The sequence below is a fragment of the Nyctibius grandis genome, chromosome 4, assembly GCF_013368605.1.
Source record: "Nyctibius grandis isolate bNycGra1 chromosome 4, bNycGra1.pri, whole genome shotgun sequence".
Lineage (NCBI taxonomy): Eukaryota > Metazoa > Chordata > Aves > Nyctibiiformes > Nyctibiidae > Nyctibius > Nyctibius grandis.
This window is the reverse complement of record NC_090661.1, coordinates 90,937,389-90,954,850: the sequence shown is the minus strand read 5'-3', so window position 1 is coordinate 90,954,850 and position 17,462 is coordinate 90,937,389. Positions and strand designations below refer to the sequence as shown.

Here is a 17,462-nt window from a genome sequence, read left to right as displayed (position 1 = left end):
TGAGACCTGAGCCAGTTGCTGGTGTGACTGCTGGGACCTTGTAGCTGAACGAGCACAAGGAGTTGGAGTCAATAAATGATAGTAATAGTAAATGCTGCTGTCCCACAGAACAAGGATGTGGCTCCAGCTCGCTGCAGGGCTGCTTCTTTCAGAGGAGCAAAGGGTGGCCGAGACCTTGGGATCCAGCTCAGCATGAGCTGCCAGTTCTGGAGGTGCTCCCATGTTCCAGGCAGCTGCAGCACAACCGCCATCCCAGGTGGCTGGCACCCAAATGCAATTCCCCTGTGAGAACCTCAAGCCCCAGACCCAGCTCTCAGTGTCTGACTTGGCCAACACAGCTGTACAGCCCTCCCAGTGAGAGGGAGAGCTGCAGTGTGGCTGCGTCCTGGAGAAGGAGCCACGTCCTGGAGAAGGAGCCATGTCCCGGCAGACTGGGAGGAAGTCCTTGAATGACCCAGACCCAAATCCCCAAAATTCCCCAAATTCCCCAAATTCCCCACATTCCCCAAATTCAATTCAATTCTATTCTATTCTATTCTATTCTATTCTATTCTATTCTATTCTATTCTATTCTATGGCTGGAGGCTGGAGACAAGGTGAACACCAGTGTTTCAGACCTTGAAATGAGGACGGCAACTGGAAGTGGGCACAGACTGAAACCAGGGCAGCTGCGTGGCTGCTGCATTCAACCTCAGGAAACCTTGATGCTTGAGTAACACATGGATCTCTTGTTTAGACACACATGTGGCCACTCAGGCGGATCTTTTCGAGGCCAGAAAACAGGCAGAAAACCAAAGAAAAACAGTCCCATAGCCTAAGAATCGCACTACTGAAACCCAGTGGGTTGCCCAGGATCTTTTCATACCTCCCAGTTGCTTCAAAATCAATGCCCGTTAGACAGCAGGAGCAATCCTTAAAACTCTGTGATCCTCTTCTCACAGCAGCTGCCTACTGATGGGTCTTGATAAACAATTTATCTCCGAGCTGCAATCTGCCTGGGCTTGTGATTCAGAGGAAAAAGCCGTCCTCTGAGCTGTGCACACACAGCAATGGGGACACCACACCTTCCAGCCGGTTTCCAGCACAGTCCATTAAACTAATGCTCTGGGTAGGTGTTTCGCCACCCAGCTTCACTGCGGCAGCCACGTGAGAGGGAAATGCTTCCTGGCGGTGGGAAAAAGGCAGATCCAAGAGTCTCCTGTGAGGCCTGCTGTCAGATCTGCCATGGCACAGGCGGGCTAAACCCCTGCAGGGGGAGGAGCTCTGTGGGTAAGGGTCAGCAAAATCAGGGAGAAAACATACATAAGTGATAAACACATATATAAGAAAGAAGAATGTATTTGCTGAATTGCACACACACAAAAACACTAATAAAAATAGGAAAGTGGCTGTACTGGGTGCCTCTAACTCAGGAGTTTGTTTCTGACAGTGGGCAGATTTATGCTTCCCTGGTATAACTTCTCTGGTTCTGGCTGCGGCTCTGGGGCTCCCAGGGCGCAGTCACATCCCTGTGTTTTGCTGGCCCTTATCTAATCAGTGCAAGTTCACGTCCTGGATGCCACCATGCTCTGCAATCCACAGTTTGATAATGTGCCATATGAAAAAACATCATCTTTGTTTGCACTTCAGAGTCGCTGCCAGCTAATTTCATTCCATGCCCCTGGCTTGTGGGACACAGTGGAAGAGCCAAGACGTGGTTCCTTCCCAGCCACCTCCCTGTGCAGGGTTTTTCAGACCTCAATCTCTTTCCTAGGCTGAAGGATTTTCATATATTTAATTTCCCCTTCACGCTCTGACCTCATCCCTGTTGGCCTCAGGGCATCTCTTGGGGATGTGTGTTGGAAAGACATGCAGATACACAGACAGACACACACACACTCCAGGATGGGTCCCGCCATGAGGATGCATGGAAATGAGCTCCCAAATACAGGTGGACACATCTCTAAGTGAAACCTCTCACTTGGGTGCCTGGTGCAGGTGCCGTGAGATGTCCCAGGGCATTGGGAGGTGCAGGCTGAGCTTCCCAGGTGGGTAATGCCGCTCCGCCACGGGCTCTGCACCGAAAACAGGCTTTGCTTTAGCCAGAACTAACGGCACGTGTTAAAGGCTGGTGCTGTTGGGTGCTTCCCCTTGGCGAGGTGATGGAGCAAGGCTCGCAGAGCGCGCAGAGCCATGATGGGCCAAGTGTGCCCGAGTCGGCAAAACCCTGCCTGGTGGCTTGTGCCTGTGACGCGAGGGTGGTGGCAGCACCTTATGGCCTGGGGCAGAGCAGAGGGTGATAGGGAAAGCCGAGGGAAGTGTCCTTGGGGAGATAAAGTAAGCACAGCCGCTGCCAGAGGAGGGGAGGCATTCCCGGCCCCCAGCCACCACCCAAGGTGTGGGAAGGGAGGCCAGACCCGAGTGCCGGCAGTTTGGCAGAGCTGCATGGGCCCGGGATGAGCTGGGGCAGGCAGATGGCTGCCGTCACCCTTGTCACTGGTGGGGACCACCCCGAGGTGGCCAGCACCCCGCTGGGGCTGCAGCCTTTCCAGGCCTCCGGGGTGAGCAAAAACGGGCAGAAAGAGGGAGGCTCGTTTTGCTGGGGAGGGGTTTTTTGCCTGGCACTTTTTGGGTCGGTGCTGGCCCGGCGTGGTGCGACTGGGAACGGACCAATGGACGTTTTTTGCTCTGCACAACCATTCCCTGAGCCTCTCCAGCCCGGACTGCCATGCGCGCGGGTGTGGTGGGTGCAGGTTTGTGCTTACCCGTGGCAGCAGACCTTTGCTCGGGATGGGCAGGAGGGACCCCCTCCTCCTGCCCCTGCGGCCAGTGTCCCCCCAGTCCCCAGCCATCACCCCCCGTGCCACTCACAGCCGCTCCCAGGACCTCCTCACCACCCTTCTCACAGCGGATGGGGCGCACCCCGGCCCCCCTCGCCCCAGCCCGCGCTGCAGACGCCCTCCCCCCAAAATCAATAATTAATTGCGTTATTTTAACCAAAGCTCTGTCTCCTTCAGCTTTCGTGGCACGCAGCGACGCTGAGGCCGGCTGACAGAACTGTGGGGGCTCAGGCAGGCCGGCAGTGCAGGGCCAGGGGGGTGCAGGGCCGGGGGTGCAGCCCCAGAGATTTTGGCCGGAGCGATGCCAGGCCCTGGGGGGGTTGAGCGGGGGGGGGCGTTCTGTGCGGCTGTCCCGCGGGTTGGCACATTGCCGCCGCTCCCTGCCGCCGCTCCTCTTGCGGCTGAGCGCCGGGCTCGCACACTCTCCACGGTCCCTGCCGCCGGGAGGGGGCGGGGCGCGTGCCGCGCCTGCGCAATGCAGCCGCCCGGGCGCTGCGGCAGTTGTGCGGGGTAGTTCTTCCGAGCGCGGCAGGAGGTGAGAGCGGCCCGGGCGCGCGGGGGCAGTGTGCGCGCGCCGGGCGCGTGGCGGGGAGGGGACCATTGCGGTGGGGGGGAGCGCCCCCTCCCCACTCCCCTCAGGCGCGCACCCCGGGAAGGGGGCGGGGGGGGGGGGGGTTCTGCCCGCCGTCGCGGCTGAGGAGGGGCAAGCGAGCGGAGCCCGGGTGCTCGCCGGCGGCACTTCCCCTTCTGCCGGTGAGGGGATCCCCTCGGAGGCAGCGCCCGCCGGCTCCGCCGCTTCCCCGGGGCCCCTGTTGCCTTCCCATCCCGTCCCGAGCAGGGCGGCCCCCAGGTTACCTCAGCTCATCCCGTACGGGCCCCCTCTCCCGTCCACGGCGGGGTGAACCCCCGAGCCCTTCCCCTCCCCACCGCACCCCCAGGCGGGGCCCCGAGCTGCCCCCACCTTGGGGCTGTTTGCCGGCCGCCCCGGCGCTGCCCCCTCCCCGGGGCAGGGTGGCTGTGTGCCCGCCGCCCCGGCGCGGGGGGCGCTCGGCCCTCCGAGGTGCGGCGTGAGGGGCAGCAGCCCCCGGGAAGCTGGTTCTCTGAGGTTCGGGGCCAGCAGCCGGTGTGTGCGTTTCCGCCTTCCGTCCCACGTGGAGCGGAGGGGTCCCGGCGGCACCTTCCAGCTCGCAGCTTCCCCCCGGGGTAGCCGCCACCCCGGCTGGGGAGGTGGGTAGAGGCGATCGTCTTCGCTGGGAAAGGCAGATCCCGGCGCCGGGCAGAACAGAACGCTTCCCGGACAGCCTTGGTCGGGGCGAGGGTTCATTGTCACTGCTCTGTTTCGTGTGAGTTGCTCTTGGCAATCCCGCTGTATCAGGCTTGAGCTGATAACCTAAAGACAGGAGCGAGGCACCGAATAAATAAATCAAAAAAATAAAACCAACGCAAAACTGCTTTGCTCACATTTTGCTTATGCTTTTTTTTTTTTTTAATACATCCTTTTGTGCCAAAAATAATGTTGCAAAATGCATGGCAGAAACGAACCTACACTGGTTTCTGATAGACCAGATGACTTAATAGGGCAGTACTGTTTCTTGTAGCACAGGCAGTTTTAAAAATTCCTGGAACCACTGAGATTATGAAACCCTCCAGTTTATTCCCTCGCTAGTGTTTCTAAAGGCTGCCAGGCTGGATACTTAGAATCCTCTCTGACATGGTCTTGAGAACATTCCTCCCAAGGCATAATCATTTATGTTTTAAAAGATTTTTTTTTTTTAGCTCTGGAAGACTTACCATTTGGACCTCAAAGATTGCAAAATGCTTTCTAAGTAGTCACTTAGAAACATCTCCCTCTTACCTATCCAAATCGTCCTCTGTGTCAGTTGAGAATAACATCTTGTCACCAGCTGAAATATATTGTATCGATCCATATACCTGCTTGTCACTAGTGAACAAATCGAAAATATGAAGATTTTCAGGTCCTTCCAGGTGCTACGTGGATTTATTGAAAACCAGAAACAAAACTCAAAACTACATTTTGATTTTCGGTTCACGTGCTGAATCTGTAGTTCTGGCAGTGAGGAAAAACCCCCGTGTTTTACTTGTGAACCGATCAGCTTAGCTCTGGAAGTCTGTCACAGTACTTGTCAGCCCGTGTCAACCTAAACATATTTTAGAGTAGAACTGCTATTTAAAATAATCTATTGCCATTAGTCCAGAGTCCAAAAGATCATTCAGGAACTTGCTGGTTTGATTAACAGCAGTTGGAGTTTGTTCAAGCATAGACGTAGTCTCATTATATAGTACAATACAACCTTTACTCTGTATAGCGTCATTCAAACAAATTGTATGGCAAAATGCACCGCCGAATTACATTTAAAATGCTCCATTGAATTAAGTACAATTGCAGAGATAAACGGGGAGAAAAATTGTAAGAATGGGAGAAATGTTTTCAGCTGAGGTTTGAGATTAACAGTCTGTTAGTATATTTGCATTGGTAGCATTAGTGTTATACACTGTTTCTGGGATATACGCTAGCAAAAATCAGATGCAAGCTGAAATTTTTCCAGGCAAATTTCCAGTTTGTAGGCAATTTTTAATAATAATAATAATAATAGTAATAATAACAATAAATCCCCCTTGAATTGTTACTCCTTGTCATGTTTGATTCCTAATATAGCTTGAATTGAAAGTTGATAGACCCTTCCTAAAATCACTAGAAATGTTTATCCTAGACTTTTTTTTAACTTCCAGGGGAATGTTTGTTTTTGAAAAAACAGAAACCTTACTGTGGTGTTTACTGGTAAACACTGCGGTATTGTACTCTTTGGGGAAACATTGAAAGAAATGTTTTATTTCCATTAAAAATATACAAGTATATGATTTTTGTGTCTAAAGTAAAATGGAAGCAGGCTGTTAAAATACAATGTTTAAGTGATGCTGACTGAAAAAGCACGTGGGTTTATTTGCTCACATCATACCTGTTATTTGCTGTTCAGCTTAATAAAATAATACTTCAGTTCCAAACTGATAGATGGGTGGTTAGGTTGCAGCATGAGCTGTTAGCTGGGGATGGCCCCAGGCTGGCTGCACAGTAGGCTTGCAGTGCTCCAGGGCAAACTGAGGTGGTCTGGAACCTTTGAATCCTACAGAAATTGTAGATACTGACTCGCAAGGAGGTGCAGGAAGAAGGGCTGACTGCAGCTCTGCCCTGAAAATCTTGGGCAAGAGGTAGCAGCGGAGTCATGCAGTCGCACTCAGCGAACCCATTCTTTTGTAGAAATTTGAAATTAGGGAGTGCTTGTGGATCTGGGTGGTTCAGTACCACGCAACCTGCCTTTGCTTGCCCACTGGTGAAAATCCTACAGAGGTTTGTAGTGGCCCAAAGTAACGTTACCATGTAGAAGCTGCTTGGCCTGGGGAAGGTGGATTAACGGTCACCAGCCAGGCTGCAGTGGAAAGTTGTCATAGGAACTGGCTTGCTGTTTGGCAGGGCCGTGCCTTGTCTTCACTCCTTTAAAAGAACACCTCTGTAACTAATTGCCTCAGGATAAGAAATACTCGTATGCCATCCAGCGCAAACCCATGAAGAGAGCAAGGCACTTCAGCTCTACCCCAAGGGAAACTGAGGACAGCCTGAGTGATGTACCTTGGGATGAGTTCACAGTGCCTGCTCTATGCCGTGTCCTTGCCTCGGGGTGGCTCACGAACGCTGGGTGTCCTGATATAAAACAGCTGTGGCTTTTTTAGCAGTGAGAATAATAGGACAGAAAACTGAACAGAATGTGCCCGGGAGTGGAAGCCTTGTCTCGCTCTTCGGGATGTGTTTGGGATGAGATATGTTACCAAGTCAGCGCATGGGAATTCTTCACTTATTGTCTGTACTGCATCTATTTTTTAAATTTTATTTATAGTGTCAGCAGCACAAATACCATTGGAAATTATATTTAAAATGACCACAATCTGAGTCTTCAAAAGTTGGCTATTCTGTGCTGAAGCATATCTCATTCTTTGAGCATCTCCGAAGTGCACATTCATATAAATATTTCCTATTGTAAAATGTCTGTTTTGCGCTACTAAAGAAATTATTGTTATGTGTCATGGTTATGATGCTCATAGCAATGAGCTGTATTTTGCTTTTTAATCATTATGACTCCTTAACTGGAATGGTTCCTAAAACCTTGGACTGTGTACTCTACATAGAGAGCATGTATAGCATCAGTCTGCTTTCTTAACACAACCACAGAGAGAATCCAGCATGTACAATAAATAGAACTTAATGTACAGTAAATAGACCTTAAGCAACATCTGGAAAAAATTGCGTAGGTATGTAAGGTAGCCACTGTAAGCAATTGATATCTAAACCTGCCTACATCAGGGTAGCCATTAAGTCTCATGCATGTGTTTGCAGGGCTAAAAAGGTGCTTGGGAGACCTGCCTGTATGAAGCCATATGAGGATAAATACATTTTTTATATGACAGCGTGAGATCAAGAAGGGAGCCTGAGTAATTCAGCCTAAAAAACCCCACAGCAGTCTGTGTCGAATCTTGCTACTACCTGAACGTGTAACGGTGTGTGCACCTTACTATAAGGTCAAAAGCAGACTTGTTCTTACTTCCCGGACTGTTGGGTCCAGAACGTAGGAGCGGCAAATGGCTGTGTGTCAGCCCTCTCAGTCCTATCGCTTTTTCAAGTCTGGTGCAGGATGGTAGAGGCTAAACTTGTTGCTTGGTTGTGACCTTAGCTTATCATCCTCTGGGCATGAATACCTGCTGCGGGATTTACCAGCACAGCCAGCCCTTTTTTGGTAGTTTCGTTAGAGATAAAGTTCTGACTAAACTGGGGAGGCTGGAAACCCCAGTGTGATTATCTGCATGCCACCTTCTCTTAACATGTAAGCAAGAAAACAAGGGGTTCTTGCTCTGTGCATCGTACCAGCTAAAACTGCTTTAAATTCTGCAAAGGTGTGAGCCCATTAAATGTGGAGAGCAGGAGTCACAGTAATGAGATACCCATAGAAATGATGGTGGGACATGATCAACCTGTTGGTTTCTCTTTTGAAATTAAAGGATGTGTGGGCACAGCTTCTGTAGGTGGACGGAAGAAGGAAGGGATGCCCAAGGAGATGTGATTCTTTTGAGATTTGAAGGTGGCTCCAAAGTGAAGTTAGAGAAACAGATGTGTGAAAACAATGTGCTCTAGTACTGCTTGTGTTGTACGCATCCTATAAATAAGAAGGCAGTTTCAGTCTCCAAAACTGCCATTCCGTCTCTTTTCACCACAAGTGATTTATTTAAAAACAGAGGTTCCTTGAAGTCATTACGCAGTCCAAACTTAGCTTAATTTAGTTATCGAGTATTCACAGCTCCCACCTGCCTTCCAGATATTTTCAAACAAAGACTTACTATTTTGCATATGTGCTTACTACAAGATTATTGTTTAACATTGCTTGGCACAATTGGTTCAGAGAAAAGGGTAAAACAGAGATTTCCTGTACGGGTTTCTGCAGGAGGCTCTGAAGTAGAGTGGTTTTCCACTGTTTACTTAAGAACAGGCCTTTGGATTAGCTGGCTTTGACCCAGGCCGTGTAGTTCTCCCTGTTAACATTGGCGTAATACATAAAACACTTAAGATATGTTCTTGCTACATTTTCAGGAAGCAAATTCTCCCTGAACCCTCTGGGAAGGTACACTTCTTCCCAAAATACTTTCCAACTGGGGTGGCCCAGCTTTGGCAGTTGTGGTGGCCAGATCTGGATTGTGGGACCTGGGTGGGTTGCCCCTTCCTTGTGCGAGCTGCTGCCTTGCCCCTGGCAGCAGCTGCTGCCTGCACTGCTGCGGTAGCAACAGCTGCATCCCAGCCGTGTATGCTGGGTTCAGGAGGAAGCATTGAGCTGTTCAGGAAGTGTTTGTTGCTGAAATCAGTATTTCTTATCTCCTTTGGAGAATGGTAGTTGTGGGTGGGAATCGACTCATACTTTGCTACTTGGACCGTGCTCCTCTTGGCATTTGCATCAAATGTAGTGCGTCTGGCTGTGGCATATAACAAGAGAAACTTTCTAATCGGCTTCTAAAAGGTAAGGAAGGTAAACTCAAAAGAGAGAAGACCAATGGTTTAGCATAAAGCATAATGAAATCTCTAGACCAGCTGAATTCAGCTGGTGTTTGGGTTGATTCAGTTGGTGATGAGTTGCACATAGGCATGCACGGTGAATAATTAGGAACATGGGGTCAGAGAAGAGCATGTGAATGTTCTGCGCTCAGAAACCCAAAGAGGTGCTGAGTGAGATTTATGCCAGTGCTTTGTAATCATAACACAGCAATTACCAATAATAACATCTAAGAGTAAGTGCTAGTAAATGGCAGGCTGCTTGGGTAATTTTGGAAGACAATAAATAGAACCAGTTGCAATTAAAAATAAATAATCTTTTTAGATGTTGATTTCCTTTGCTTTCTCCGAGATACCTCCCCCTCGCCCCCCCTCCAAAGGAAGAGCTGAAGCACGTTGGCAAAGGTATTTCAAATGTTTCTTTCTGATCTTTTCAAGTCGCCTTTTTGGATATTACAAAACAATTCCATTTCAAGACTATGCACAGACATGTGTCCTTCAAAGTGACAGGAAAGGTCTGCAAGATTTGGTCCCGAGTGTCCTGGTGAAATCATGTCATTTCTGACATTCTATGCAGCATTCACTGAGACCTTTTAAGAACAGATACACAAAATAGCTGCATAGTTATTTCTTTTTTCCTTGCTTGTTCAGTTTCACTTTTACAATGTTATTCTCTGTGTATGCTTTTAGGTCAGGATGAGTTCATTCCCTAAAGAAAAAACTCATCAGTTGAACATAAATTGCAGGTGCTCTGAGCACGAGTTAGCTTGAGGCTGACCCTGGAAACTGCTCTTCCAGTTCAGTTCCTGTAGCTTTCTCATCATTGAATGCAAGTGGCTGAGTGAAGCTGGGAAGAGGAATTCAACATAGAAGCAAGCCAGACTAGTAAATCATCTGTTAGTTCTGCTGTCTGGAAACTGAGGCAGGAGTCAGATTTCATTTTCCGCTTCATGTTGCAAGCATCAGTCAGTTGGTGCACCAGTGATGAAGGGCAGGTCAGCAAGGCAGTGCCTGGTTTTGGGATGCTGCATTTCTATATTGTTTTCCTTTGTTAAAAAAAGGAAAATTAAACATGGCCTAAAGGGAAGTACAAACACATGAACAGGGTCTCTCTGAAGGGAGAAGTGGTCAGCAGACCTTTTCCACCTGTAATCAAAAGCAGGGCTGCAGCTGACAGGGCTGGATAGAGCTGTGCTAGGGGAAAATGATCAAAACGAGCATTTGCTACCTAAAGCTCTGAGTGGTTCAAGTAAGTAGACACAAAACCCCTCTTCTCTTATTCAGAATCCTTGCTCCACCCGAAAGTGTTGCTGCTAAGCAGTGACCAGCATACCAGACGATCTTCTGCTAAGTCCGTTTTAGTTAATGATATGAATTTAGCCTCTAGAAGGCATTAGCTTGCCTTTACCCTTAACCACTTGGTGACTGCAGATATCCTGAGCAGAACGTGTCTCACACATGTTGTGGCGTTTATTAATATCCTCGTTATAGTGGTGTTGAAATGTGATGATTTTATAGAGAGTGGGTATGTCGAAAAATGTCAGTGCTGGAATCATCAGCAGATTTGTATGATATTTTCTGAGCAAATTTTACTCAAATTGGAAAGAGCTTTACTTGCTGTGATCTGAGATGAAATATCCATCTGTAGCCTTCAATAATTTGGGGTCTTCTGTCACTTCTGATCCTGAGAAATAACACTGTGGCCTTTTTGGGAGTTTGTTAAAAACACATTTGTAATCTAACCTTTCCTATTTTTTTTTACGTGATAATAGATTAAGTAGGTTCTTAACCTCTTGTTTTACATGTATTGTAACTTCTCTTGCAATACTGCACTGGCAGTTTTATGAACCAAGGCCAAAAAACTCTGCTTACTAGACTTGAGCAATCGGGAGGGAACGGATGATGAAAAACTAACAATGTTTTACTCATCTACCACTCATTTTTCTTCACTCAGATTTCTTCATAGAATATCTAGTGAGTAGATATTAACAAAGGCAGTAATAAAAAGCACTTTCAGTCCTCATAAATCGATGTTTGCTGGTGGGGTCAAGAACAAATAATGAAAAGGTTAGGACATGTAGAGAACTGTCTTCCCGTGTCGTGACTCTCAGAGCCAGGCTGAGGTTTTTTTCAACTGCTGTTTAGAAAGCAATTGGAAAGAGGCATTTCTGTGGCTGCAGAGGAGGTTTTGTGCTGGCTGGGCGCATGGTCACCTTTTTTTTTTAGCGGCTACAGTAGGTCAGGTAACATGCTGAAAAAGAAATCCTTCTCAGTGAATCAGGGCTGTCATATTACTCTGCTTGGGACAAACATTTTTTAAAGGCACCTCAGAACCCAGGCGATTCAAGCTGTTTGCTCATCCACAGCAGGAGCACAAGACTGCGCTGTTGAACGAGTCTTCAAGTCTACACCGACAAGATACTTGAGGTTCCATGAAGAGAGAAGTCCCAGACAGAGGGAAGGTTCAGCGTCGGGAACTCTCAGCTCTGGTTTTGGGATAACAGGGACCTGCTGACAATGCCTTCGTAGTTGTTTGTTAACGTTCTCTCATCCTTGAGGCTGACAGGTTTCTTCCAGGTCACAGCTGGTGGAGCAGGTCTGTCACTTCCTCCGTGTTCCCTCTGAGCACCGTCTTTGCTGAGACAAGGACAGAGGCAGTGTGTGTCCTCCTCTGCTCCTGCCAGGGAACAGTCTCCTATGTCAGCAGGATTGATTTAACCTATTAACAAACAGTGGGCTGAAGGGACCACGGAAAGATAACTTTATTTTCCTCAAATGAACTTGGAGGTTTGTGTTTTGCTTGGCTGGGGTAGTAAAAAGTTTCCGAACAAAAAAAGTTGATACAGTTGGAAAACAGTATAATGTAGGCCTTTGGTATCACTTGATAAAGCTGAGACAGTTAGGTTATCAAAGAGAAGCCAGAGACTTAGTAAAAGCTCAAAGTCATCATATATGTTCAGTTATTTTACTGATGAATTAAGTTACATAGGTTGCCTAAGAAATGCTGTATGAATTACCAGTCTTTTGGAAGAGCATGGGAATACTGCAGAGAAAGTATTTGTAAAATTAATTTACTTGTAGAATTTCCTGCAGTGGTGCCTCAGTGCTACACATCTGTCAAGATTAAATGAGATTTGGGGGCTGATAACACCTAGGTGGGGACACTATTGTGCCCTGAGGACAGACATGTAATTTCATTTATAATCAGGCAGACTATAATTGCCATGTTTGCCTCTGATTAAAAAAACAGGTCAGAAAAGGAATGAGTTGTGCTTTGTATGCAGAGGAGAACTTCACACCGTAAGAGCACTTCAAAACACCTACAAACTTCACGTTCCCTGTTTTTTCATCCTTATGCTTGCTCAGTTGGTAGGTCTGTGTAGCTGGCTTCTCATCGGCTAGGAGAGAAGGAGCTGCTGTGGGGGACTGCTTGCTAAGAACAGAGTGCAGGAAAGGTTTTGAGTACACATCTTTTTGAGCTCAGTGATGAGTGATAAGTACATATCCAACCTCTGGTTTGGGGAGAAAGAGGATTTCTGTGTGGCTTAGGTGAGGGGTACCTGTGGTTACTGAACTAGGAGGAACATAGAGAAGGAGGGAGTTGTACTTCTGTCGTTTGTGAGCATTTCACGAGAGTGTTAGAGCCAGCCCGGGAGTGAATTTGATGAGCTGAGCATGGATGCAGAAGGTTCTTGCCATTCTCACCTGAAAGGCTAGATCTGCCTCATGGAAGGCTTCTTGGAAGAGAGGTAGGTAATCATTATTAAGGACAAAAGTAGGAAGCCCATGAAATCTGTAGTAGGCTCGTATGCGTCTGAAGCCCTATATGTTAGGATAACTGAGAATCAAGATCCTCTTTACTAAATGATTTCTGTATTTATCTTCACAGTGCTCTGTATAGCTGAGGAGTATCATTATTTCGTCTTGTTTGTGTTTTGTGGACAAAGAGCAAGTTGAAAACTGGCTGAGTTTTGCATATGAAGTCTGTGGCCTTGCTGGGTATTAAGGCTTTCTCTCCTGTGTCTCGCTTAGTTTCATAGTCCTCAGCTAATCCTTCTTCTTTTGGAAAGATGGGCTTATTTGTCAATGATCTGCCTGTTATTGGTGGTGGGTAAGATCTCAAAAGGAAGAGAGACCAAGTTAGTGTATGGGCATTTGGTAAACTTTTTCCTTAAAGCAGGTGGGAGGAGAAGGGAATGGTGCTGAAGAAGAAAACTATTAGCAGGGGAAAAAAAAGTTCTCACTGGTTTTGACAGAGCAGCTCTCAGGATTACCGAATTGTCTTCAGCTGTTGATCTCAGTGTTTATTTTCAGTAACTTCTTTTATGAAGGAGGTGGCAGTGTTCCCCAGTTCAAGTATGCCAACTTCTTTACTCAGCAGCACGTCCCTTGGCAAGTGTTGTGTCCAGAGCCCTGGGACTCACGCTGACTAGCCAGCTGGCTATCCGCACCTGGGCTGAGCAGGGACCACTTTCAGCCAAGGCTGGAGGGAGATGTGAACTCGTGTTTCCAGCCTGGGGAGGTGATTCAGATGCCGATTCTGCTGTCATATCTGTTTATGTAGCCCATAAACATGTAGCGAGGGCCCATCCAACATGGAAGAGGGTTCAAGTGTCTCTAAAATAATCATCCTTATTCTTCCTTTTACTTTTAAAGATCAGAAAAAAGCCAGAATAAGCTTTCAGTATCTTTGCTTTTTCTATAAAATATTAATGAAGCAGGGATGTGATCTTCAGAGACAAGAGAGTTTTTTACCAGTAAGTATAGTCAGTAAGGAAAGCCAATAAAAATGTCCTGCCTCGCCTTCAGGGTTTAGAAGATAAAGAGGACTTCCGGCTGTTTGTGTTATCCAAATGGCCCAGTTGCTTTCTTTTGGAATGACTGTGCTCCTGATCAGAGTTGTGCATCTCAAATACGTTGTCGGTTGCTACCGCACTTCTGGAAAGGCCCGTTAAGTCTGTATTTGCTCCCTGAAACACAGTGGGTTGTAATGAAAAGCATCATTGTTTTGAAACACCGTGATCTGCTGCCAAAAGAGCTACTGTTGTATAATCCTTAATAGCAGGTTGGAGTGGCAGTTGTTCCTTTGTTTGAAATTGGTATGTGGAAGGATAGCTTTCCAGTTCTCTCTCCGGGGATGGCACGTCTCATCTTGTTCTCTGTCTTTGGGAACTGTAACTCAGAGGGGTTCAGCTGTCCTGAGCTGGCAATAGATCCTTGCACAGGTCTGAACACCACGAGTGTTACTTAGGGTGACAAGCTGAAGGGGACGGAAGAAACTGGCTCTGGCTCCTGAGTACCAGGGGTTATATTTGTCTGTTCTTGCCAGCAGGTTTATTTGTTGCTAAAGATGCTTCAGATTGTTCTGATGTAAAAGAACAGAGTCAGAATGGAAAAGTTTATCTTGACTTTCCTTTCTGATTTGCAGAATTCAGTATGTTCACTTCCATGCTGACATTTCTGCCTTTCGTGCTGTTTACAGTAACCTTCAGCTTGGCTAGCACTGTCATGCTTCATCTTTGTAGCAATGATATTAGTATTTGCAGATATAAGTCAAACATTGAGTTCCCATTGTGGTGGGTATTTGCATCAAGGCTTACCTCCCACCTTTCAGCTAAAGCGAATACATGGGAACTCTTAAATATTTTCTTTGAGGTGGACTGTATTACAGCAGAGGGATTGAACTAATCTCTAGTTTTTAATCTTTCAGGACCCTGTGCAACTAGAGCAATTGCTTACGGGAAAAACAGCGTGAGTAAAATATTTGAATTATCTTACGTGTTTCTTACTGGAATGTAACAGCTGGAAACAAAAAGCAGTGAGAACATCTTCTCAGCCAGGTCCATGCTTGCTATTGGCAGGCGCTCAGTTGGACAGCAGTTTGGGAGCCTCCTCAGCAGAGGTTGCTGCAGGCTGCTGAAGACCTTTTCCCAAGGAAGCAAGTTTCCCAGGGCCGTTCGGGTGCACAGTTCATGCTGGCGTTGGCTCAGAAGAGCCTTTGTTTGTCCATTCACCTTCTCTCCAGGTGAAACCTCTCTCTGAGGCCTCAGCCTCTTATTCACCAATACATTGATTTATAAGGTGAGGAAGAGTCACCTGAGGCATGATGCTCAGTTTGGCTGATGTGCTGTGTAGCTCAGACTGTTTGACTTTTCTGCATTAATTCTTGACTGAGAAAAAAGGGCTGATTTAAACATTATCCCCGCCAGCCCCCTTCATTTAGAGCCTCTGGTGATGGCAAAACTACTTCAGAAATTTTTTAAGTTGTCTCACAATTAACCATCCTCTCTGTTAATATTTTTTGTGTGAATTTATTTAGTTTCCAGTCATGGGTTTTGTTCTGTCATTGCTAGACTGAGAGCCCCCCCCAGTCACGCTGCTTTCCTGTGCATAAATGCTTCTAGACTATTTTCAAATCACCTGCAGAGCCACACTCTGTAAGTTGGCAATCTTCCACTCCAGCTTTAGTCTCTCCAACAGCTTTATTCCTTCCTCAATATAATCAGTATCGTTCTTGAATGGGGACAGCTGGCTGAAGACAGTTTTCCAGCAGTGTTTGTAGCAGTGACAGATAGGCACATGGAGTCCTGCACATCCCAGGATCTTGTACATCCAAGGATCATATTTGACCTGCAGTCACAGCATTTCTTTGAGAGCTCATGTTTGCTGATTCTTCTCTGTGGCATAACTCTTGCTCTTCTGGATCAGGTCTCACATTCCTTAAGTATGGTCCACCTCCTTTTTTTCTAGCAGTGGGATGATACGGGGCACACTAGACTTAGAGAAGTAGAGAACTAACATTAGCTCTAACAAACTGTTTGTGTAAGAGGCAGTATGTTGGAAACAACTAAAAATGGTAAAATGGTAGTTCTGGAGGAAATATTGAGAAGCACGAGCTATATGGAAGCTAGAAAATATGCTGATGAGCTCACTGGAGAACTTGTGGTTCCTGTTTCAAGGCAGTAAATTCAGTTAGAGATAAATGAGGAGAATGGATGGTCTCATGGTACTCAGAGAGGGTCAGATTTGAGGTTTGCTCCTCACAGAGTTGTACTGTGGATTTCATAGTTTTCCAAATTCCTTTCAACCATTCATAAAATTGATGAGAATTAAAAAATGCTTAAAATATTTTAAATAACTAGTGCTCCTTGGAGTTCCTGAATGAGTAGAACTCCTTCGATAGAAATGGATGGTTACCCGAAGAAACTTCAGATTTATCTGTCTGTTTTTTTTAGTGCATCTGATGCATTTGTGTCTTGGATTATTACTGGAGCTTTAGACACTGTGCAGCCGCTCTGTGGATATGGTTGTCAGTAGAAATAGTCTGATTAAAAAAATCCATGTAAAATAAGCAGGGTTTTGTTAAATATATTTTACAATGTATTTTATATGTAGCCATTACTTTAGCATGTAGCTTTATGACAGAGAGAAAATTCAGCCTGAAATTAAATCAAATCCTATAATAAGCCACATGAGTAGCGTTCTCCCTTCTTATACCTTACCCATCCAGAAATAACCCATAAATTACTGTTGTCTATCAGTCAGACCATAGTCAAATAAATGTATGACTGGGAATGCTTTACCACTTTCACTAAAAGCACGCCCTTGGAAAAAGCAGCTTCATTGGTGTCAGCACTGTGGTGGTGCCCAAGAGAAAGAGCTTGCCCCTTCCTGCAGGAGGACTCAAAGCCATCGTCGGAGGTTGCAGGCTCAGAGGTGGGAGGGTTAGTACAATCTGTGGAGCAAGGAGAGTGTTATCAATCTAATGTAATCCAATGAGTCTTTGTATACTGCAAGTGGGATCTGCTGTAAGCTAAATAGATGTGTCTGTGGTTAGCCTTAACAGGTTCTTAACAGCTGATCGCTACCTCCTTAATACCCTGTAATGGGCATACAGAATTATCCTGCTTAAAGCCAACCTCAAGTATTAATTATAATGAGCTGAGAGTATGCTTTGAAGTGTCTCTTGGAAGTAATTTAATATTCTAATAGGAAGAGCATATTCTGTCCTTCCTGCCATCATGAACCTGACGCATTTCTGTCAAAGAGGCGGCCACACAGAAATGGAAGTTCTTCAAGTGAAGAACTTAACTTTAGGCACAAGGAGAGAAAAAAAAAAAGTAAATTTTCTGGTTTAGGTAATTTACAAGCTTTACTGCTTATATTTGGAAATTGGGAAATTCCAGTGTTGCCAGAGATCTCAAGTCATGGACATAATAATTTTCCAAAAGTATCACTGATTGAAAACACCTTTTGGAAACAGTTTGCCATTGGCTATTAAGCAGAAACATTGGCAGTAAAACACAGAGTGGTTTGTATTGTCATCCCAGGGTTGTTGGGGAGAGGGAGGGAACTCTGTGAACTAACAGAACTGGTGTGTAAGGCTGCAATTCAGAATAACATTGGAGTGTCGTTCGGCATCCATGCAATCCCTGCAGCGTGGAGTGAGTCAGAAGCCTCCTGCTTTGGGGCTTTTGTCATGTGTAAGTACAGATAGCTCTCAGTCTTCAAGAATTTGTAGTCGTGATCTAGCCTAC

General features: G+C 46.4%; 1 protein-coding gene across 3 annotated transcripts in view; it reads left to right on the top strand.

Annotated features, from left to right (window-relative positions):
* Positions 1–3,287: 3,287 nt before the first annotated feature.
* The window catches only part of NT5C2 (5'-nucleotidase, cytosolic II), a 63,448-nt gene continuing 49,273 nt past the window's right edge, over positions 3,288–17,462 (top strand). The window contains exons 1-2 of one of the 3 annotated variants that reach the window (XM_068398921.1): positions 3,303–3,354; positions 14,636–14,676. The gene's annotated coding sequence lies outside the window, so the exon portion shown is untranslated. Of the gene's footprint in view, positions 3,355–9,309; positions 9,331–14,635; positions 14,677–17,462 lie in introns of those variants that run through there. The other 2 variants (XM_068398922.1, XM_068398923.1) reach the window with 2 other exon arrangements.